This window comes from Aphis gossypii, chromosome 1, assembly GCF_020184175.1.
Source record: "Aphis gossypii isolate Hap1 chromosome 1, ASM2018417v2, whole genome shotgun sequence".
In the NCBI taxonomy this organism is placed as follows: domain Eukaryota; kingdom Metazoa; phylum Arthropoda; class Insecta; order Hemiptera; family Aphididae; genus Aphis; species Aphis gossypii.
Genome location: NC_065530.1, coordinates 17,686,019 through 17,712,424, shown reverse-complemented (window position 1 = coordinate 17,712,424; position 26,406 = coordinate 17,686,019). Strand labels below are relative to the sequence as shown.

General features: G+C 22.8%; 1 protein-coding gene across 4 annotated transcripts in view; it reads left to right on the top strand.

Moving 5' to 3' along the window:
- Nucleotides 1-26,406, top strand: part of LOC114128313 (calcitonin gene-related peptide type 1 receptor) — a 153,978-nt gene that overhangs the window by 1,833 nt on the left and 125,739 nt on the right. Inside the window, exon 1 of one of the 4 annotated variants that reach the window (XM_050198855.1) lies at nt 15,250-15,480. The exons of the other annotated variants lie outside the window; for them this stretch is intronic. The gene's annotated coding sequence lies outside the window, so the exon portion shown is untranslated. Of the gene's footprint in view, nt 1-15,249; nt 15,481-26,406 lie in introns of those variants that run through there. 4 annotated transcript variants of the gene reach the window in all.

The window sequence follows — 26,406 nt, the reverse complement described above, 5'->3', positions numbered from 1 at the left end:
ACCCAAGTGCAGTTCAACCATTACCTTTTATTTTTATCCAAGTGTAGATCGACCATTACCTTATTTTTAATCTAAGTGCAATTTGACTATCCCGAAAAATACGATACCTATATTATTATATTGGCTACCTATATTATACTACAACAATTTAGAAAAATAATTTTAAATAATTATTACATATTTTGTATAAGGTTTAAAAATTGTAATAGACATTTCTATGTTTTATTAATAGTAGTAGGTATTTGTTGGTTTGATCCTAAAAAGGTGCACGTATGGTTCATAAACGCAAAATATGACATAAACACATCCCAAAAGTACAAAATACAAATTTTCTTTTTAATAACTTATAAGTACAATTTTATTTTATTCAATTAATGGTTAATATTAATTGACTTAACGATATGCTATCACTCACGATTGTAGTGCAGATATCAACTAATTTAGATTGATATTTGGTATACGATTTAAAATATTTCACTCCGATTTAAAACATTTAAACCTGCTTCATTTAAAAACAAAATGTATAATGACCAAGTCGTATCATAATTTATATAGTTATCAAAAATCCTATTTTATCTAAGTTTATACTGTATATAATTTATAATTACCTATCTTAAATAATAACCGACCACCATCGTAATTTGCTACGATAAAATACGATACAATAACACTAAACATCAACTGAAATCAAACTGAACTGTTTTTGAAGTGTAAAAATATTATGTATTTGAGAATCAAATGCAATGAGTGGTAAATTTTAAATAAAAACTTTTAGTGCAATGGGAAAAATATTGTATCAAGTAATATAATTTATTTTTGTGCTTTAATTCCACTACTAAGGGGTACACAAAAATAAATTCGTTTTGCGCTTTTGGGTATCACCAGATTGAATGGATAGTTTGTATACATTATTAATAATATTATACAGTAAGTTCCCGTTACAACGAACTCCAAGGGACCGAATTTTTTTTTCGTTATAACGGAAATTTTGTTGTAACGAAATAGCTTTTGTATGTAGCTTTTCGGTAGGGGATCTCTATAACTTTCGCTATAACGGGATTTTTACGGTATTCGTTGTAACGGGAACTTACTGTATTATAATATATTACGTATGCATATAGGTAATATAAAAATATTTTTTACAGAATTCTTATCTAAATTATTAGCGAATTACTTAAAGTATTTTGATAAGTGTTTAAGTCCAAGTACATTGCAATAAGTTCCCAATATAATCTGAATTACTAAATACTGAAAATCTAAATATTGAATTACTGAACAACCAAAGACGTGTTCTTAGAGATTCATTCAGTACTTCTATATAATATATAGTACAGAAAGTGGACAAAGATTATACCTTTATTATGTATTTTTTTAGGTTTCTCAGAAGTGTTTTTCTATACATTTTGTAAGCTTTAAAAAAAAAAAAATCAGACGTTATCGAAAATTTTTTTGAAACTAATTCGATCCTCGCCAGAAAATTTCTAATTTATTACTTGTTTGTATACACTTATAATCATTCTTTAAACTGAAAATATGTATTTATTATTTATTTAAGTATCTATATATTTTACAAACAAACAGTGTTTGTAAAAAAAAAACAATAGTAATCAAAATTTCCAATTTTATTTTCATATTTATATATGTCGAACTGAGTTTTTAAGGTATCCGAATGTCAACCCATTGTTTGAAACCATTTTTCAGTTTCAAGGAACTTAGTGAGTTGCCAAATATTACCGTTATTACAGCGGATCGCATCATGAACAATGTCCGTTCTTATTATAGTTAATAAGTACACAACGATAATTAGGTACCATGGTCCATGGTGGTTTGTGCCGTACTGCACTGCTGCAGTATATGTTTTGTCGACCTAACCGAAAATATTTTATCCAATGATGAGTCCATTATAAATTATAATATTATTGTTGTGCTTACGATGAAGTAAATACCAAACATCATTATTTCATTTTAACGGATCTCATTTAAACTGATCCAGAAAGGTTATATTTTTTGTATTTTTTTACTCAGTTAACGTGTTCTCATAAGTACCTACCATAAAGTGTAAGGATATACATTTTTTTTCTTCACGTATGTTGAAAAGACTAACACAGACAAGACTAACCATCTTTACTATCATTAGTATGCACTTGATATAGTTTTAATTTTTCTATAATATCATAGACCTATAAAAATATAATGCTTACATTACGTTTTTGTTGGTTTTATGAACGAACAATTTTTAAATAAACAAAGAATTTCATCGTTTAATACATTTTAAACTTAATTCTTCTATGTTTGTTTATAGTATACTATAATGTTTACATTTCAATATGTTTATATTTATTTATATCGTGTGTATATTGTTGATTAATACAATGGAAGGGGGGGGGGAGAATTCTAAGTTTTCACATGAGTCTAATAGGTAAAAACATAAAATATAGTATGCTAGTTCCTATAGATGGTGACAAAATGAGGTGATATAGTTTGAGATCCTAATGTTCATAAGTAAGGGTTAATTTTGATATGAATTAAGGAATGGTTTTATGATGTTTTTGTAAAATTGTATAAAGTCAAATTCTGTATTCTTCATACCAATAATTCAGAAATTATATTTATTAATAATTTTTGCGATATAATAATAAATAAACTTTGAAATATTTTATTTACAATTTAATATACATTTTTTATTTTATTAAAAAAATATTTAACCCCTTCCCTTATAAATTTAAAGGAGGTATTTGTTTTAAAAAAAAAAAACTTTTTAAAACTGTATATTATAATAATGAGCTTAAAAATTGAGTTTTATTGCGAAACATTATATTGCAAATTATGTAAATGCTATAACTAATTTAATAAACAAAATTTACACATAACCTACAAGTATGATTAAAAACTCTAATTATTACGCTACTTCACATTTACTGTTGTTTAAACTAGGTTTTTTTATTTATTGTCAAATGCATTTTTACAAAAGTTAATTGAATTATTGATATTTTAGTTTTTCATTTCTAGAATTAACAAACAATTTAAAATAGGTATTTAAATTATGTTTTCACAATAGAAAGTATTACGATTAAATCAAGTTAAACTATGCAAAAGTATCATAAAGTATCATACGATTGTTAAATGTATAATACTCGTGGGTAATAATAATAATATAATATATATTATATGGTAGTATTTGTACAAATACTTTATAGCTTTTATCTATTTAAGCATATAATATATATAATAAATATTATCATTTATATTCAAATAGTAACACTGGCAATAAACAAAATAATGTGTAACTGAAAAATGAAAACTTAAGAGGATGTCACATCTGTATGTGTTGTTTCCGTCTTACACACGTACGACATAATAAATTTTCGTACACCAGTTCCAATAGTGTGCTTTTAGTTTTGATATTAAAGTGGATTGACTTATTATCAAACTTATAGGTAAGAATATTTCCTGTGTACTCTCGTTGGTTTTTTTACGATATTTAAATTTTTAAGTAAGTTATGAGAATGAAATATATTAAATATTTGAAAATGCTCATAATTCACTTAAAAATTAAAATATCGTAAAAACCCAACGAGAGAACACAGGTATTGTTCTTATATAAAAGTTTGATAGTAGGTCAATTTACTGTAATATAAAAACTTAAAGCACACTATTGAAACAGGTGAACGAAAATTTACTGTCGTACGTGTGTAAGATGGAGACAAGACATGTTGGTGCGACATCCTCTTAACAGTCTGAAAACCAAAATTACGAAAAATATGGAAAAATAAAGGATTTATATCTGCAATTGAACATATTAAGACTAGTACCTATTAGAATAACGCCACGAAGTAATCGGAAGTTGACTTGATCGATGCAAGTAAAACAGAAAATAATTCGATAATGGATTACAGTAAACAATTGATTTTATATTTATTAGTTTTTAATTGAATGTAATATTAGATTTATAGTTTACGAAAAATAATAGCTCAAAACTATTTTATTACAATTCGACTAGAATTATAGTTAAATATATTAACTTAGATTAATGTTAATGTAAAATAATTATTCCTTTTCAGGAATAGATATTATAATACTATATACTTACATTTTAATTTATTTTATTGGTCTTAAAATTATTTTCAAGTATAATTTTAACTTTCGATTAAGTAATTCACAAATAATTTGAAAGCTTTAATATGAATGGTACATGCTACTTAGTTCATGCTGATAATCTAATCATACCGTATTATATCACAACGTCAAATATACCTCAAATACAGTTCTTGTATTTTAACATTCACAAAAAAATTGTATGAAAACAAAATTATATTTAACTATGACCATTTAGAAAAATTGCGTATTAAAATAATAAATAGTCACTGCCTGTAACGAATATTATTAGTCGTACACAATGTACAATACACATACATTCATACATTATAATGGTAATCCAATAAGAATTCATTTTTATAAGAACTCATTAACATTACTCTTCACATCACGTTTTAGATAAAATATAAAATAACAAAATTTGATATATTTTTAAATTTTTACACATTTAAACGGTTCGCTGAGCTTTATTCATAAAGTTGTGCCGTCACCAAAAGCTTGTTATTTTTTCGTATACTCGTGATATCGTTCCAGTATAGAATCGTGCTATGCACATGATATTTATTACGGATTCGTGCCGCCGTTTGAGCAACGTTTGAAATTGATTTCACAATTTCAAAATCCTATTTTGTACTTAAGCATTATCTAAAAATATTGCTGTCCTGTAAGTATAAAATAATTTTTTTGTAATTTTGTTGAACATATTTTTTTATAATTTATGTCTCCATATGTTCTAATGGCTTATAATAGTACAGTTATTTTTGAAAAAATAAGGTTGGTTAAATCTTTATTATATTTTTTCAAGTAAAGAAAAGAAAGTCGTGTTTATTGTGAAAACCTTTTAGTCAAATGTCAAACATATAGCTTTCGTTATGTCGTTATAAACTTTGATTTTAAGATTCCATCTTGAAGTATTTCAAATGTATATATATATATTAAAAAACGGTTTATATACCAACCGTTTTTTTCTAAACACTAACTGTTTTTGTTTTCTTTATTAAAATTTAATTTCCTTGTACGGAAGAGGACTTCAAATGTTTAAATGAGCAGTTGAAGTAAGTTCAATAAAGTAGACTTAGGCTAAGTATAAAGTTATTATTTCATATTATACATTTACATAAATTATTAATATATATTTATTGATTTGTTTTTGAAAGTATAAAGTCTTATATTTAAAACAACTACTAGACGACAACAAAACGCTTTATTACATTAAACGGTAAAATATTTAATAGTAGGTGAAGTATTTGTAATTAAAGGTACTGAATATAGTCTTCACACGACTACTAAAATATTAATTTTTTTATAAATAATGTATATCTACATAATAATATTATAATTATATGTATAGCCATTTATGGCGAATTATGTAGCATATAACATAACTGTATCATTGTAAAATGTCTTATACTGCAGTGTTTATGATAATTTATTTAATTTATTATTCATATCAATTATGATGTTTAATTTTACATTAAAGATATATTATTATAATTTAATATAACATTTTTATACTTGATGCTTCAATTTTGATCTATTTTAATATATTTAATTCAATAGCCTATAGAAATTTGGTGATTCTATTAGAATTATTTATTAGTTTCTACATTTTTATATTCACATATTTATTTATACGTCATCTTATATTTCTTATTGTTTTAAGCGCTTGATCAAGGGAGAATAAATTATTTTATTCTAATAATCTCTGTAAATTCAATGAATTTAAAAATCATAAATTAAATATAGTCTAGCTGTAAGCATATTAAATAACAGCTGCCTTAAAAACGTCTACAGATATTGGCAAATAATCAAAATATGTACACAATCTAAATGATAAGACATTTATAACTTTATCTCTTGATAATTTTATTATTTTTTTATTTTGATATATAGGTAGTAAATGCAATTTAGTATTCTTTAGATGTAACTCTATAATCCACTTATCCAAAACCCGATGAAAGTTCACAAGTTATAGGTTTATTGCAATAAAGAGCTTCAACTTGAAAATCAAATTTAGTTAATAATTTACTGTCATAGTTTTCACTCTGTCTCCTGTCAACCTTATACGACCAAGTCCACATTCATGGTGTATTTCAACATGCTCAGATTTATAATATTTAATATGCAATCTTTTGATCGCCATTCTACCGAGTACCGGGTATAGTTATAATTTGTGTTCTAAATGTGTTTAACTATTTAAACATATATATTTTTGATTTGGATCGGTCTTTTTATTAATATTATTGTAATTTACTATTAACCACAACCTGAATTATTTTGGTATTTGATTAATGTTGAGTGATTTTCTGTGTCTAAAATATTTAGTATTTTACATTACTATTTAAATATACACATTTTATAATTCAGAACACGTATAATAATAAAAAATAATACCCTAACATCAAATAGTTTCAAAGAATAATATGAAATATGATTAAATTATTTATTATACATCGAAATTTATATTTTATACTAACTGATGACTATATTTCATAATATTCACCATAACTAGGTATATGTTCATGTATATAAAATATTTTGAAACATAATATCATTGCAGTATCAATAAATTATTGAACCCAGTTTACCATTAAAATTTTGTTAGTGTACCAGAATATTTATGAACCTAAAAATTTAGCATATCCCCCTATAAAATATTGATGTAAACAGATAAGATGAATAACAGAAAAACTTCATGTAATTTTTCATTTATTTTATGTTAAAGCTACTTTCAAAAACAAGTAGCATGCTACTGTTAATTTTTTTTAAATTTTACAACGTTATGCTAGGATTATAGTATTACACCAAACTAACTAAACAGAAAATTTCTGTTTCTTGACAAATAGGAGACAGAGTGGATTAAATTCCATGAGGTAATCTTAACTAGCGTTACAATGTTCGGGTTTCTAGAGACATTATCGCGAACGCTTAAAAGCGTGGAATATAATTTTATATCAAAGGGTTTCTGTTTTGTTCCTGTCTTTGATAATTTTATTTAATTAAGTGTAGATAATAGATATTGTGTAACTAATTTTTATTTGTAATATTATAAATGATAAATTGATTTTCATGATCAATAATCAAAACTGCTATGTAAAATTATTGGAATTATACCAATATCAAGTTGTTGTTATAGCAGGTTAAAAATATTAAAAATATGTAAAATTATTTTATAAGCATTTTAAGTTAAATTGTTGATGAGATTTACATTGACAAACAAAAAATAATGGTTTTTGTAATTTAGTAGAAATTCAAAAATATTTTTGATGAGTAACTTTAAATTGTTTCGTTTATTAATGCTATAGACAATGACATTTAAAAAATAAATAGATACATTTTAAAATATTATGTCTATTTAAACTGTGCACTTATTTATACCGTCATACTGTAAGTCTATGTTGACTTAAAAATTACGAGGAATAAATATAATGTAGAATATAAATATTTATTGCCATAATGATAATAATATTATAAATGTAATTGTTTTAGCAAAAAATAATTCATCCTATCGTATTACTTTTATAGTTTTATAAGTATAATATCTTAGTTACACATATAGATAAACCGTCACCACTCAAAATCGTTTTTCATATGCCACTTATTTATCATAAAACTAGAATTTAACACTTCCAATATATATCTATTTAATGACGAGTTTTGCTTGACATTTACTATGTTGCAGAGTGAGCTTATTATTATTATTTAATTTACAATAACGGTCTATTCCTTTTAATAAAAATAGTTTTGAATGTTGTATACTAAAGAAATTTAGCTGAGCAAATTTTTGTTTTGTATTTATTTATTTATTTATTTATTTATTTATTTATTTCAGCAAAATCACAAAAATTAAATTACAAAAATTAAATTAAATTACTACAGTAATAGTGATAAGAGCTGATACGTATACCAACTGAGCAAGCTCGTTTCTGGTATACGGAGTTCCTATACATAATACTTATATAATATTATAATTTATAAAAATAAAGTGTCATGTGTCTTATACAATGTCTTATATAATTGAGAATGATGTATTTTACTACTCTAAATAACATTATCTTATAATTATATAACTAAACGATGCTAATAGATAATCATTTATATTTACACATAGATACTTTTTAATAATTGATTTTTACACACATTCTCATCTAGGTCATTTACTATTTTAGTAATTACATTTTTTATACGATTTTTGTTAATTATATTTTTTTCATTGGTTTTATTAGACTGATTTTCCCTTATTTTAAATAAGGGAGAGGCCACTTTATCTCTGAATAGTGTTTTGCTAAGAGATAGAAGCTGGTAAAGGCCAAAATCAAACTTGAAACTAGTAAAGATGCTCATCAACATCGCCGTCGCCGATTTATTCTGTTAGTCCTGTAGGCTCTAGGTCTGTGTGTATAAATTAAATTTGCTTTAGTTTAAATACTTTATAATAGATAGTAGGTTAGAAAAGATAATTAAACACAGTTTCACGATTTCTAAACTTTAATACTATAGAACACTACTTGAAAGTATGAAACTTATAATTATAATTTACTAAACGAACATTGATAATTTTGTACGTAAATAATATAAAACATTATAAAGTATAATTATGTTTTGGAGTTTATTGATTATGTTAATAATGTTATATTTTAAATAGTTTATACTTAAATTTAAGAGTTAATTTAATTGTTATAATTACCATAGTAAATTTAAACGGGTTTTCTTTATTTTATTAGCTTTGGATAATTTTTAAACAATAATTTATTCGGTCAGAAATAAAAGGAATTTAGTCATATAATATATTATATAATAACCTAGAATTATTTTTAAATATTTGTTAAGTTATGTTTTATTAATATGTTAATTTAATACTTCTTTATGATGTACCTGTATAAATAATTCAGTTTACTTAATAATTTATTTAAAATATAAAAAAAAAATATTTCATAATTTAAATTATTTTTTATTTAGTTTATTAGTTATAGAATAATTCTTAATAATAGTGGTTAATGGTTAAAATGATATAGTTTTATTCAAATAAATGAAATTTAATACAACATATTTTAGCTAGAAAGGGGGTTATAAAATAACTGAGTAGGCATCTAACTAAAATATTTATAAATAGTTTGGAAAATTAAGCAGTTTATATACTTATAATATTATATTCTTTAATATTTCGTGATATTATTAATAAACTTCTAATCTATATTTTTCAATACAATAAGCAACTAAATTATATTAAACAATAATGAGTGATAATGTTATGTATCTACAATCTACTATAATACTAAAAAAGAAACATGTTAATTGTTAATAAAGAACATCTATTGATAGAATCCTGAATTCATTAATCAACATTGTAGCCTTTTATAGGTAATAATTTTCATCAAAACTATTATCTATATAATACTATATATATTATATATGTATATACAAAATTACAAAATAATATATTTATAATTGATTTATTTCCGACTCGTGATGTTCCATCACTGGATGGACTCTTTCTTCAATTATATATTCACAACATCCCTATATATATTACTTATACTAATTATGTTTACTGTGAAAAACATACTAACAGATTATATAATATATATAGTGAAACTTCCATTAAACAAAATTTTCTATTTAACGAGTTTTTTTTTTTTTTTGAGAGCCATGACCTTCATTGTTAATTATGCCTTGATTCTATTTAAGGAATTACTCTATAATACGATTTTTTTTTTGTTCTCCATGACACTTCGTTAAATAGAAGTTTCACTGTATTTGAAAAAAATTAAACATTTCAAGTTTTAGAATTAGAATAATACAATTTGTTTGAATTAAGAAATTTTCAAAAAATTTTACATTTTTATTGAATTCAAATTTTAAATCTAAAGATTATTTTTTATTTTTTATTTTCTATTACCTTTATTAAACATTTTTTTTTTTTAAATATTACAGTGAAACTTCTATTTAACGAAGTGTCATGGGTAACAAAAAAAAAATCGTATTATAGAGGAATTCCTTAAATAGAATTAACGCATAATTCACAATGAAGGTCATGGTTTTCAAAAATAATTCATTATATAGAAAATTTTGTTTAATTTAAGTTTGTTATATGGTAGAATCACTGTATTTTGTTATCTAATATTTTAAGTACTAAGAAAAAATTTCGAAATTAATTTAAATTAAAAATTAAACATTGATAAGTGTCTATACTGTACCTAATGTTAGAATAAACAAATTTTTTTATTTTTTATACGTATTCAGAATCACAAGAACAATATAATGTTAAATTGAATAATTCATATAAATATATAGTATACAGTGTTTTTATGTTTTCGGTTAATAGACTATGGAAATTGTATTATTCAGTCATTCTAAGCGACTAAGCAACATTTTGTTTTGTGTATAGTTTAATTTCTCAAATTTAAGCATATAATGTTGAGTGCCAATTATTTAGCTAAATACTATTACTTCTCGATGACGTAAACATAACTTATATAGCACAGTTTATTTTTGCTATAATTTAACGATTCTTATACATTTCAAGGTTTTCAAAACTCAATTTTCTAAATATGTTTTGAAGTGATAATCTTCAGTACATTATACTATATTATTTTCCATAAATTATCCAATATACTACTATGCTAAATTTAATACAAACAAATGGTTTAATGATTCATCAAAATACAAATTACAAAAAACAATGCAAATACATACTATACATATTTAAAATTTGAATAGGTTTCCCTATCCACTTATTTTATCTTATGGTTATAATTATTTGTAAATTACTAAATTAAAAAAATCGTGTATTTTATTAATTCTGTTATTTTTAATAATTATTTTAATTTGTTATAATATATAAATTCATAATAATAGGTTTAGACAGTTTAACACTTTATAGGTAATTATGAGTATAAAATTATTAACAAAAACAAAATCATTGATACCTTATTTCTTATGTTTGAATTTGTTTTACTTTTATCATTGTTATGAAGATAACGAATGTAATAACAATTATTTTACAAGATTTTACATTTCTTCTTAATTTTACGATTTTAGCCGATATTATCAGAATATTATTAATATATATTTATTCTATTTCATTGTGTACCTAATCATGTTTCTTGTTAGTAATTTACATGTTGCGTCGATCAAAGATTATTGGAAGTTGTTCAATAGTAAAAAAAATTTAATGAATAATAACTTAATAAATTAAATAACACCAAAATAATTTAATGTAAATTAATATTTAAAAGTATATTCACAATTGTAACTTGATTATTATTTCAGACTTCCTATACCAAACTATTTTATTTGGATACTAATATATATTATACCAATTTATTACAATATGATTTAGCATTATCAAATAATCTGGCCACATGATTGAGCCATAATTCCTATCCTATATATTATTATCAATATACCTCAAGTTAGACACTAAAGAATAAGTAATAATTTGGGAAAAAAGTTAATAATAACAAAGTAAAATACTATATTAAATACAAACATTTAAAATGACAATGACATTTTTTTGGGCCACAGCATGGATTTTTATGCTTATTTTTCTATTTAATTATTAATTACTGTACATTAATAATTAAGAAATCATACAGTTCATATAGCTGACACTTGTGCTTTTATATGTTTATCATATATTGGTTCAATTAGGTTGGAGAATACTAGATAATTAGTAATAATGTCTGGATTTGAAAATCACCGTTAATAATAAACGACATCCCTCCTCTGCAAGTCTCTTGTTATTAATGACCTTATGTTAAATTATTTTACTCTGAATCGTTTTTATTTTTCGTGGTATTGAATATTAAAATCTCGCGATCATCGTAATAATGTAAAACTATTATAAATACATTTTTTTTTTAAGTTTTTGTATTGAAATTAAAAATATTAAAACTGTTAGGTATTAACCTATACTTAAATGAGTTTTTACAAAATAATATTATATTAAATTTGATAATTGTTATTACATTTTGTGTAGTGTGATTGTTCAATTTTCTCATCAATTTTATGCGCCCACCGAGCGGATGACATCATAACGGTGACCCCTGCTGTTAGAAGAGAGAGAGAGAGTAAAGGGTGAAAGATTTAAGTTTCTGTGGCAGTGGTGGTCGCCGAGGGAGTACATATAAGCCATTCGACGAGAATAGGTAATTTTTGCGGTGAAGGTTCGTGCACGCACGGTTGAATTTCCGTCGTATTATATATCAGATCCAACTTAGCGCTCCAATACGTGTGACAGATCCATAAAATTTAATTTATAACGACTCAAAAAGGGCCGTTATTTTTTGGTGTTGGTCTTACATCGAATTCTGAAACGTGTGGACAACGATGTCACTGAGTCGAACTTTTAAAATATATTCTGGTGTTATGGTGCACGGTTTTATCGAAAATGTTTGGATTACCTGTCAAAGCCATTGATATTACACTAATGCATTTTTGTTTTCGTATCAGATTTTTATGGCTTTAAATTAGATTATAATTTTGACATGAATTAGATTTTATAAAGGTAATATTTTATCAACTTCTTATTTTTTAGAGAAAAATAGCTCACATAATGATTTGGAAAATAATAAAATTGTATTAAAACACCTATTGTCTTCATAGTCAGTTCTTATAGTTTTATACAAAATGATTTGCACAGTTTATTTTTATTTTCCAATAACTACAAAATTCAAAGTTCTAAAACTTTTGTGTTGATAAATATGATTAACCAACAACCATCTGAAAAGAATCTAAATGATTTTAAAAACGTTTTTATAGTCATGAAATCCCCCAACCTAATTTACTCTTGAACATTTTCGAAGTCCTTAAATTCCCGAAAACCCTTCAAGACGTCTTAGACATAAATGGTACTATAAATTTATATATGATACTAATAGGTACTAATTATTAATAATAAATTGAATGTGATACTAAATAAATAACTATGAAACAAAAATTAAATATTTGAGTGTATCATTAACGGGTGATGCGTCTCCTTATTGTTTTATGATTCATATATCAATATATTATCATATACGTTATTACCTTTGTCTTGTATAACTATTGTCTCTTTAAGTATAAACTAAAATATTTCTTGTAACAATTTTCTTTTCATTTTCTATTTTCTCTTGTTAGATAGTTGTTGTTGTAAATAACAAGATAACTTTAAGTTTTTTTTTGTGTATCAAACATGTTTGAACTTAAGTTCTAAGCTTTATATGTATTAAAATATTAAATTAATTATCTCCGAGGCTTAATATAATGCATATACAATTGGCTATTGTAAACTTAGGTTAAGTGTCAATATAACCATTATAACCACTAAATTTTCGAAGTGTGCGATGTGCAATATTTGTGAAACATTTTTGTATTCGTTTTATGAAAGTAGGATATTCCAAATAAAATATATTGGAATTGATATAGACAATCGTGTAAATCTCTTTTACGATTCTCTCTTACTGTTAAACGTGTGTTAGGAATTCCATTATCTATCATTATTGTATATTAAATTGTTTGGTTATATACATATTTATACCCAACCATTTATTCAGATTTATATTTATTATCGAAAACTAAAAGAGTTAATGACATAAAATGATTTCACAAATATCTATAAATATGGCTCTCGACCTATACGAACCGCACATTTGTTCAAAATGTATAGTGTAATTTGGTTAACTAAAAAGTAATATGATTATAAAGATAATATTATACAAATGCAAGTTAATTAACATGTATACGTATCTATATATAACGATAAAATTATATAATAAGTTTTATATATAATAGGTAAAGATTGAACTTCTAAACTAGAAACTTTAATTTATATCATAAATTTCAAAAAAAAATTTAAATTTTAAATTAATCAAATCATATATGCAATTACATCTATCAAATTTTTATAAAATATAATATTGGAATTGTATTATTAAAATAGCTATTCTTATTGTTAAGTTTAACATAAACGTCGTTAAAACAAAAGGAATATTTTTGAATATTTTAGATCTTGAATATTTAATAAAAAAGAATGCAATATAATTATTATAAGTTAGTGTATTATTAATTAGTTATTATTTCATTATTTTCGTTTATTAAGTTATTAATATAGGTAGTTGATATATTTAATATGAGCATACATGTCATGTATATATATACCTAGTAAGCACCAATTAATATAATAATAGATATTGTACTAAATTTAATATATGTTTAATCATGTGTAGGTAAATATACTAAATACTATTTTTTTTTTACACAGTATGTTGTATAATACAGTTTACTATACATGTATAGTATATAAGGTAAATAAATAATAATAATAATAATAATATTATGTATGCAATACGTGCATCATCAAACATTCTGATAACTTTGTTTTGACCTTTAGTTATTTATGACTAGTTTATTTTATAATCAATGTTTGTTACTGGAGGAAACTTTGAAAGATGATTAAAATAACGTAACAAAGTATTATTAGGTATAGCAGAAAAAAAATGTCTTATACAAGATCAACGTAAACACTGTCATGATTACGTCAATATACCGTATGTAAAAACGAGTATACATGACGATTAAAAATAAAAATTGGCATTACACATCGGTCACCGGTTCATAAAATTGACGAGTGATGAATATTTAAAACACACGTACATTTTAATATTTATCGTTAACAACTGTTAACCGTGAAGTAGCACGATTATATTATTTTGATCATACATTTAATGAGTTATCATACTAAAATAAGTTTTTACTTTATATTAAGAATATTTTTATTTCTGCACGTGTTTGGTATACATAAATTTAGACGTTTAATTCATTCATCCATTTATAACTAGATACTATTGCATCATAATAATGTATTCATACTTAGAGCTTAAATATAGGAATAAGTATATTTTATTTTATAAGAAATAACTTCAAAAATATTAAAGATTGTTTTCAATTGTTTTTATTTATTTTTACTATTGAAAATATTTAGAGATATTATATAATTATAAAATAATTATCATAAATCAAACACACACGTGTGATGTATATTATCAGGAATTTAAAATTCATATCATAATATGGGTGAAGTTATTTACTACAGAGTGCGTTATCTAGTATGTGGTTAATATATGGTTACTTAAAATGTATTTTTCTTCAGTAGTAAATTATTTGTGTTATACTCTATAGTCTATAATATTACTTATATACATACGGTATAGAATAATTTACGCGTTTTAACTATGAAAACCGTTAATTTTTCAATTAAAATTCAAATTACTGGAGTTTTAAGTATCTCAGTACCTATTACTGTAGTATTAGATTAATAAGTGAACGATTGAAATTATTTAATTTATTTAACCAAAAATAAATTATTTGTGTGAATTATGCAGTGCAATCGTGATGTATTAGCAAGTATGAACTAAACTTTAAAGCCGTATTTTTTAACCATCGTTATTTTGTAATTTTATTTTTAACACGTAATTATCCAAATTGACTATACTTTACTCGTTATTGGCATATGAGAGCTTTTTAATTTTTATTTTATCATACCACATTACATTAATGGTTATAATTATTATTATTGATTATGTTTAAAAGTTTATACTTTTAGCTGCCAAGTAGTTTTGAACAATGAAAAAATCTGTTTCTAGCACCGTTTATAATAATAAGAATTAAATTCAGATTATTATCTTAGACATCTAATGTTTATACTATAAATAGTTGTTAGCTTATAAATATTGGTTGTATATTTAAGAAGTATACGGGTTTTCGTATTGCTTTGAAAATAGATTACAATAAATTTAAAAAATCAGAACTTAAAAATATAAATTTGATATTTTGATATTATTATATTATTATTAAATAACTTGGTAATATACTTATTGCTTGATAAATGGACCAAGTCATTATAATTTTTTCATCAATTTTTGGAAATGGTGAAACTGTATTAAATGTAGCATTTATATATTTTATTAACGTGTAATACCTTATTCGAAAATAATAATTTTATTCTGTAATAATAATAATATGTAATCACAAGTTTCAACTTAAATAATAATTAAATTATTATTTATAATATGCATTAATATAATTTATTAATGAATACAATTCTATTTGTATAAGCAAATAAGCTTTTAAATTTGAAATATTAAAAAAAAAAAAATTATTAAAATATTATTTTTTATTTAATATTATCACTATTCAAAAATAATAATAAGGTATAATTATTATATAGGTATCAATTTAACACTGTCGTAGAGGTTGTTTTTTTTTTTTATAAAAGCGTCATTTAATTATGAATGGTTGACTACAGTCAATTTAACTCAATTCATTCCAGTTTTTAGGGTATATTCTAGAACACTAATGAATAATGGACAAATGAATAAATCAGTTAATGCATCATCAACAAGATATTGAGTTGATTTATAAAATACTTGATTGAGGGCTGTCAATAATGAGTATATATAGAGTAAATTATAAGATTTCTGTTTGAAGAAAAAATAGGGAATGATTGCTTTACCCCGGTGGTCATCAATGTTTTTGAACTCACGACCCATATTTTTAGGCCTTCATTTTTTGTGACCCTCGTAAGCTAACGATAATAATATATACTAACTTCATTGATAGCCCGGTTTACTCGTAAATTATTATATTCAATGTCATGTATAAAACGTAACAAAATATAGGTACTGCGATTTGATACCCATTATAATTTCTATTATATTATAAATTATAAAATAGTTGTCTATACGTAATATATTACAATGTTTTTTAAACTGGATATTTTTCATTTGTTAATTTTCCAAGTTTAATAATTACAATTTGTTTTTATACCTTATAATTTTATAAACTTAAATTTTATTTTAAAAAAGAAAACTTATCGAAACCCAATTTTAAAGCTTACGCGACCCGAAAATGGGATGAAGACCACTACTTTATCCTATAGCGTTATTTTTAGTTATTTAATAAAACCTTTTCATAATCAAAACAATTTTAAAATTTATTCTTTTACGGTTCCTATTCCGGTCAAGTAATTTATAAATCGATAGATGAAGATCCTCTCTTTATTGTTTATTTTAAATATAAGGAATATCTGTAATAGAATATGATATGATGATAATCTTTGGTCATTAAATTGTACACATTTAGTTAATTACCCAATCTATAACTAAGTAGGTACCTATATTGTTTATACGAATAAATTTGCAAAGTGAATTTATGTGTCATAATATTCTTTAATTAGAGAGAAATTTGTATAAAAGTAAAAAAAATAATTAACGTATACTATTCTAGGACTATAATTTATATACACAATAATAATAAAATAAAATTTGTAGTTAAACTGAATACATTTTTTCTAACCATATAAATATTTATAAATAGGCACTATAATCGTTATCAATGATAAGAACATACTATTTATAGCGAATATCAGTGATTATTACTGAATATACTTCGAATTAAATAACCGTTTTTAAATAACTATAATCAAAAAGTATTGAGAGATTAACAAATTTAACTTAATGAATACTAAATTTAAAATGTTTTATCGCGTTAGAGATATTTTTCAATTATTGAGTAAAGTAAATAGTAACACTCACCAGGAAATTATTAACAATTTAATTATACAGAAAAGAAAGTAAACAATAGTGAAGTATATAATGTTTAATAAAATTCCAAATCATGATTTATTTTAAATTGTTATATATTTACTCGTATATACTTTAATTTATATTTTCTCTAGTTCCTTAAATTTTGTAATGGATTTCTTTTTATATAATATATTCAAGAGTTTTTTTTTTTAACTGTTTTGGGTTTTGGAAGCATAATCCTTATCTTAAAATATTTGTAATAAATGTTAAAAAAGAAGTTAATAACGATTAAATTGGATTATTAAATTAGATGGAGGTATTAGATAATATCTCTGATCTGTGTTAATGATATGAGGTGAGCCAACGATATATTTTTAATTATTGATATCGGTATCGGTTTGCATATTATATTTATAATTATAATATATATATAAATAATTAATTATTATGTATTAACTTACTAGTATATAAAATATAAATGTAAATGTTCAATATAATTGAAATTATTAAAAGTAATGGACATATTAATATATTTTTTTTTTTAATTTACGAATTATCTTCTTCAACCAGTTTTCCATAAATGTTTCGGAGTTTGTATTCAATTCGAAACATAAATTCAGAAATAACAGTTGTTGAGTCGTTTAGTAGATAAACTATTTATTTATTTATTTTTATTTTGAAATGATTATTCTAACTTTTTAAATAACCATTTATATAAAAGGAACACTATTTGCCACTATTCTTAAATATATTTTGGCTAGTAAGAGTTAGCTGAGTATTTATTTATTTTTCTTTCTACCTATTTAAAGGATTTTGATATATAATGTAGATACTTTTTAAAGTATTAAACCCATAATTTCTTTACGATCATTGAATATTTATATTGTATGACAATAAAAATCAATAAAAATATGTACTATCTAAAAAATATCGAATAACTGTAGAATATTTTGAAAAATTTTGATTTTAAATGACACATTTGATCAATGGTTAAAATAACTATTAACTAGTTTATGTATAATGACTTTCAAAAGAGAGTCTATTTTTCTATAAACTATTTTTCTTTTGATTTAAGGTAAATCATTATAATATCTACCATTGTTCATTAACGATTTTCTAAAGAGAATAAATTAAGCGTTATTTCTTTTATTTTCTATCTTATTTCAATTGTTTTTGAATCCCATCCTTTCAATTTGAATATGATTATACACACAGTTTTCAGAAGAAAGGTATTATTTAAATACTGAATATTCTTAAAGTATTGTCTTTACTCTTTATTCACACAAAAACCTTTATTTTCAATGAAATTGTTTTAAGTATTAAAAAAGTTTATTTTGTTTTTTTAGACGGTGTTGACTTTTATCAAATAAGAAGTATGTACCTATGTGTAATCTTTTAGAAAAATAAAACTAATTTTATTTAAAGTATTCCTATGTACTCAATGATAAAAATATTGTGTAGATATTATTATTCAGCTATCAAAATATATTTCATAAAATATAATTTTATTTTTATTAATAACAAAGTATAATTGAATTTTTCAAAAAACTATTATAAAAAATAAATTTACTATATTTTTGAAATGATTCACTCTTTTATAATATACTATAAGTTATAATATATATATATATATATATATATACATATATTAACATTTAACTAAAATCAGAAGACATTTAATTAAGTATTACTATTTTAAACACTAGTTGAAATTAAAATAATTAATAACTGTAAATATATGTTTTTACAAGCAGTTGGAATTAAATATATTTCCTAATATATAAAAATTGGTTACATTTTTTTAAAAATAAACTCCAGTTATTTCTTTATTGGACTTAAAATACATTGGTTGTCTAAAAATGTCATTACCCAGTACCCATACACAAATAATTTTTAATAAAATAAGTGAGAAAAAGTGATTGTCTGAGACAAACATCATAAGGCACTCTAGCTGTATATGTCTAAATACGTTTATCAAAATTAATGTAAACCTACTCGCAAAAAAACAATTGATTCTTTCCAATTTTCCATAAAAGGGTTTTTCGTATAGATATTGAACCTTAAGTTTGATACATCTCTTGGCTTTTGCTCTTGTTATTGGTATATTCAAAACTTTGCGGTTTCTCTGAACTATAGTAGTATATTTTCAATTTGCATTAAACATATTATAATTAAATCAGTAATTGAACTAGGATAACTAGGTAGTACCTAGTCTAAGTTTCTTTTAAGTTTTAATGATTTGTTTATACTCACATAATATGTCAACTACAGTACATGCTATGTTTTTCTTGTTCTGTTGGTTTTATTTTAATTACATTATTAATCGACTAAATAACATGCGATTTTTCATTATATACTTCAGAATTGTTTTCATTAATATTTTACTCACTATATTAGTCAATGGGCTATAAAACAGGTATTTAATATTTGTTTGGATAATGTTAAAAATTAAAAATAATATTGAAACTGAAATCAGAAAAATCAATGACGGTAATCGTAAACGAAATCAAAATTGCAAAAAAACAACAAGTGCCGGTATTTGAAATTGAAATAGAAAAAAAATCATTTCAAACTTTTTGTTTCATATGATAATATTGTATGGTTTAAGTCAGTGTAATAAAATATATTCACGTCGGATTTTACCTGCATATTGGGGTGTGCACATATGAACTGTTTACATTTTTTTTTTTAATATTTTATGTTTTAAACATTAAGCACTTATAGGAAAAATAATAAAGAAAACATTGTCCTTTATTCTAGTTTAGATAAATGACAACGAAATTTGATATTTTTAAAATAAATAGATACTAACAATGCTTTTTTAACTATCGATTAAAATAATGTATTATACTGTTTAACTATCCCTTTATTTTCGGTTCAATATTCTTAATTTTTTTTCTCATTCTAGTTAATCTGAGCATAATCTACTCTATATTTCAGTAATTTAATTTAATTTATTAGTTATTATTTAAGCTGTGACATCCTTAACTAAAATATTACTTTATAAAAATTTCTGTGCTTACCTATTTTTTTTGTTTTGTTTGGTTTTTTACTACTTGACTACTTTGTTGTTAATTATACTATTTTTTCGTTTAGATTAATGCACTGTTATTGTTTTACTATGGCTATTAACTTAATTGATATATCAAAATATTTGTGAAGTATTTAAATATTAAATAATCAAATTTTATTAAAAGCTTTTTTATTTAATTACAATTACAATACATCTATATATATTAATCTTGTTCGTTTATATCAATACTGACATACATGGAACATTTTTCAAACATTTCATGAATTAACTAAGAACACTAGTACCATATTTCTTATGGCTATGGGTTGCACTTTTATCTGTTAGGTTTTTCAAATTGTTAAAAAAATTATTGAGATATTGAATTACCCTCTTCCCAAATATCATTTTTTTTTTTTTTTTACTAAAAACAACCTTCAGTATTGAATATTTAATTGTTTTTCTGTTCCCGAATGTAATGATACATTTTAAAATACACATAAGCGTAAACGCAAACCAGTAATGATCGGTCTACTTCAAATCTTATATGTTCAAATAAGATTTTTTGGTTATAATATTTAACTTATAACGTTTGACATTGAGTGATAAATATCTTGTCATTGTTAGATATTTGTTGTATATTATTTATTTGTCTAAATATTTTCTTTCGTGTTTAAGTAGTCATTTGATAAATGTAAGCTGACTGATACTTAAACTTTTAAGTTTTCTAAAAACTTTTAATATCGATCATTGTTCAATATTATAAGAAATAATGTTTTGAAAATCTATTCAACAACAGAAATATTTTTCAAATAATTAATTAAAAATAAATATTTATTTTATCATAATTATTTATAATAATAATAAATTAATAGGTTTTTAGTGTTTGAATAAGTATTAAATTGTTTATTGAAATATATTTAAATAAATTATTGAACATGAATTTACAATTTTAACAATTATACATATATTAATTATTATTATCGCTATTATTTTTTTATTATTAATAGTATAGTATCAACAACAAGTTTATATTAGCTTACAATTATAATTCTTAAGTTAGTTATACATATTTATTTATTAATTTATTGTTATTTAAACGGACTAAAAGCCCAACACATTTTGTATATTGTATAATATATGTAATAACATAGGTAAGATAAAATATAATTATATTTTAATAATTCTATTGGTGTGTAAAAACATCAAATGATCACAATTATTTTAATTAAATTTCGAGGAATTATAAGTCGTAGATTTTTGAAATAGTTATAATTATATTATAAGGGTTATTCATTATGTAATTGGTCATTTTTATTTTTTGATGCCTTAACGTATTACCGAAATTCAATTTTATTTTTATATTTATTATACAATTTTATAATACCTTTTAATAACTTAGGATTAATACCTTTTTTGAAAATTTTGTAAATACTAGTCAAGTTTTATATGAATATGAATCATCCAGGTTCTTTATTTTATATGTTACCACACAGAAAATAACAGATTTTATCTGTGTTATGTGTGAATGAAATTAAGCTACTAAAAAGGTTGATGTTAAAATAGAAAGGATTGGACTATTGGAAAGAACCTGTACTGGATACCTTTTAGGCATCATTAGATTTTTTTGAGTACTTAAAATATACTTTTATATATGAGAACATACAATAACTACGAGGATGGATTTAACGATTCCTGTAACGGTATTATTGAGGATATGATTTGCTTATATAATATCATACAAGTGTTTTTTATTTTTATTTTAAATAAGTTTTAAGCCTGTTATTTAGTAGGACGTTATTATGTACTATTAAAATGATATATATTTTTTTAAATTCATAGAAATTTCAATAATATTTATTTGAACTGAATAAATAAATGTATTATTACCATACATAAATAAAGAATTTTTATAAACATAAATCTCATATTAAACCAATGATTTATAAATTATTACTAGGTATTTAAATTTTGTACTTAAGTATTAGAAAAATATAAGGGACAGGTTAATAAAAACACTAAAAACATAATTATTCCATTTCACCAGATTAATCAAAATGTTAAGTAAATAATAATTATAACTATCAAACAGGTAACCATGTAAAAAAAAAAATATTAGGAACACATGAGTATCGATGTCTGCATTATTAGTTAAGGAGAAGGGAATAGGTGAGTTCCCGAAAGGTTTTTATAAACAAAAACATGTCTATTACCTACGTCATCTAGTCTATGAAAGTTTATAAAATCTGTCACCATTTGTTAAATAATTGTAAATATATCATCTCATATTATACTATAATGGAGTAATGGAGTATAAAGTTATTAGTTGATTATCTACAAAAATATTGATATAAGGGTAGTAGACAGTGGTACTATGATGCCAACATCCATAATTATAAGGATACATTATGTTATTTATATTATAATACACTTAGTTAAAATTGTTTTTCTATTAGTATAGGTACTTCGTAGTTAGTAGAACACTTTTTTTATTGAAAAAATTGCGTATATTATATTATTAATATTATGTCATACATAATTGATGAATCATGGAATAACCCTAAACGTGAATAACATGGACTATGTAACAAAGTGAATACATTAGTTGACATTTTAAAAACCATATTAAAATGAATGTACAAAAAATTATAATTTAAGTTAATCATGGTAAAAAGTTTCAATTCTTACATTTAATATTATTGAATTATAATATAACTAAATTAATTTGAGGACAAATCGGTATTCTTCACTTAAATATTTAATCCAATAAAAAACTATCGATGTCTATGAAAAAAATGTATTAAAATTTGTATTTCATACATTTTAGAATTTGGTGTGAAAAACCTTACATGAATAAGGTAATTATATATTTTTAATTGGTGGAGGAGCGAGTTATAATTAGGTACATACAGTTATACAAAATATGAGTTGAATTTAAATATAAACATGAATTAAAACTATATTAATATATCTAGTAGTGTTATACTTATATTTTATACTTTAAATATGAAAGTTTCAAAAATGTAATTTAATGGTGATAGAATTATAATTTGTTAGTTAAAAAAAATGCATAATACCTACCATTAAACAAATGTTAGAACTATTTTTTTTATGCGGTACAATATTATACAATGGTTAATTGATTTATGTTTTTATTAAATAATTATATAATAGTATGTTTGAATATAATAATATTATATAATATGTATACCATTTTTATATACATCGATATCTTATTTTTTCCATATAGTTTAATAAAATCATGTGCAATTGATTAGGTTAGGTTAGGATTGTTTGTTGTTTTTTCATTTAGGTATCGGTAATACCTACAAGACAGTATAATTTTTTTGAAAAAGTGAATCTTTTTTAATTTTCTGTTTTTGGATGCCAATAATAAGTAACGATGATTGGTATAGAATTCTTATTTTATTGAAGTTGCATATATTTCGATCGATAGCAGATATTACGCCACAATAAAACGTTAACACATCTTTTTATTTTTTATTTTTTATTTTTTATAAATACCATGACAAATTGTGTTTGATTTAGAAACTTTTGTTTGTTTGAATTGTTGATCAAACTTTTGTAATACTATTGTGGGGAAGAAATCCAGTATGGAGAAGTTTTGTAAAACATTGAGATATGTTATTCGTAACTTCACACATATGATATTTAAAAACTAAAAAAATAGTTAGACAGTAATATAAAAACTATGATATTAATCTGTATGGTTTACTAATCATAGTTATATTTCATTATATTTAATTATGTATGTTAAAAAAAAACATGATTCAGCTTAGAATAGTAAAATGTATAATATAATATGATAATACATTTTCTGTTTTAAGTAAAAGATAAAATATATGTATTAAAATAATGTTTATAATATTAAAAAAAAAATATATGATAATAATTATAAATACGCATTGATATTCAACTAGAATGGTTGATAGTAAAATATTTGTTACATTGGCCAGGATGTTTCGAAAACCCAATACTTATTTTTTCACTCATTTTTCGTGAAGTTGGTTCTACGATATTTGTATGGATAAATGACTTTCTATTTTATTTAAGCTTGGCTGGTTTGTAAATTGGTGTGTTGAAAATTAATTGTAGTTGAATGTGTCAAAATGGTTATATTTCTTGCTTAGTTGGCTGTTTTGCAGTACGTCACTTATTATGGTATATCATTTTCAAATGTTGCCTGATTTAGAGTCATATAGATTTGTCCGTAACTTTTATCTAATGATCGGTCATTAAATTTATATGATATTCAAATAGTTTATTTCGAAGTGGTCAGGAACTTTAGGTTCATGAAAAGCTGCAGCTGTTGGTATATTCTTAAAGTTGCTTTGTACGGCCATTTTGATCACTTCTTGAATTTGGATTGGTAGTATTAAATCCTAGTTAGTAGATAGATCGATAAATTCACTTGCACAAAAACCTTGAAATTATTTTTTATTTAATTATATATAAGTTAATTAATGACAATCTTAAATTATTGTATAAAACAGTGAAGTAGTAGTTTCTTTAATGCTTATGTACCTACTAATTTTATTTGTTTACCTACTAATCATCAAAACTGATACAACTATTTGTTACACTCTATACCATTTTTAATACTGAATCTTGATTTGTGTCATTATAATTTGATGTAATTTATGGATTTTAAGACTATAAAAGCAATTATACAACTGATATTTGTTATTGTACTGTCTACTCTGTTGATTATTGGATTAGATAATAAATAATAAATTCAAATACATTTTTACTAGAGTTACAATATTAAGCAATATTAAATAAAACTGAGTAAACAATTGAAAAACAAACATTTTAGCTACTAATTTAATAAAAATTGTTTATCTCCCAAAACTTTATTTACTAATTATAATTTATCTATGTTTATTTTTTTGGTGTGCTTAAATATTTTTAAATGAATAATAATTTAGTTGCTTATTAACTTTCTTCTTAATATTTCTTTAAGTGGTTATTAGTTTTGTAAAAAATGTTGGTTATTCAATTGATACTAATTAATAATTATAATATTAACCTACATCATTGAAATAATTCAAACGAATTTCTTTAATAAAAATATTAAGTTCTGAGTATAAAGTTCTGTATTTCATTAATTATTAATAAAATATAATTTTAAACTTATCTTTGAGTAATAAAATGGCATATTTTATTCTTAAATTTTGTTTAAAGTTAGATTGATTTAATTTTCTTCGTGAATTATTTTATAAATTAGGATATTAGAATATTAAAAAAAAACTATTTATAACACTTATAATCTATCCACATATTTATTGTTTAAATCTTCTATTAACGAAGCTTACATCAACCTGTAACCCTTATGGCTTATATTATACATTTGATACATAAAAAGTATAATATATCTAATTATAGAATACATTCATTAAGTATTTCTATAGAGTTTCTCATAGTTAATTTGATTATTACATACTATTGTGATTTATTAGAGGATGTCTCGCTTGGATTAAAAGCAAATTTAATTACTATTTACAACTAATTAGCATTTCGACGAATGAGCTATTACCAATAAATCAATTAGTTGTATATAGCTACAATGGGGTAATTTTAGGAGAAAACTCTGTTGTAATTTTACAAAATTTTTTTTGCAAGTAAAAAAATTCAAAAAAGATCTATGTGTATAGTTTGTATATTGTGTTTTATCTTCAATATTGAACACTTTTAATGAAGATTACCTAAAATCTA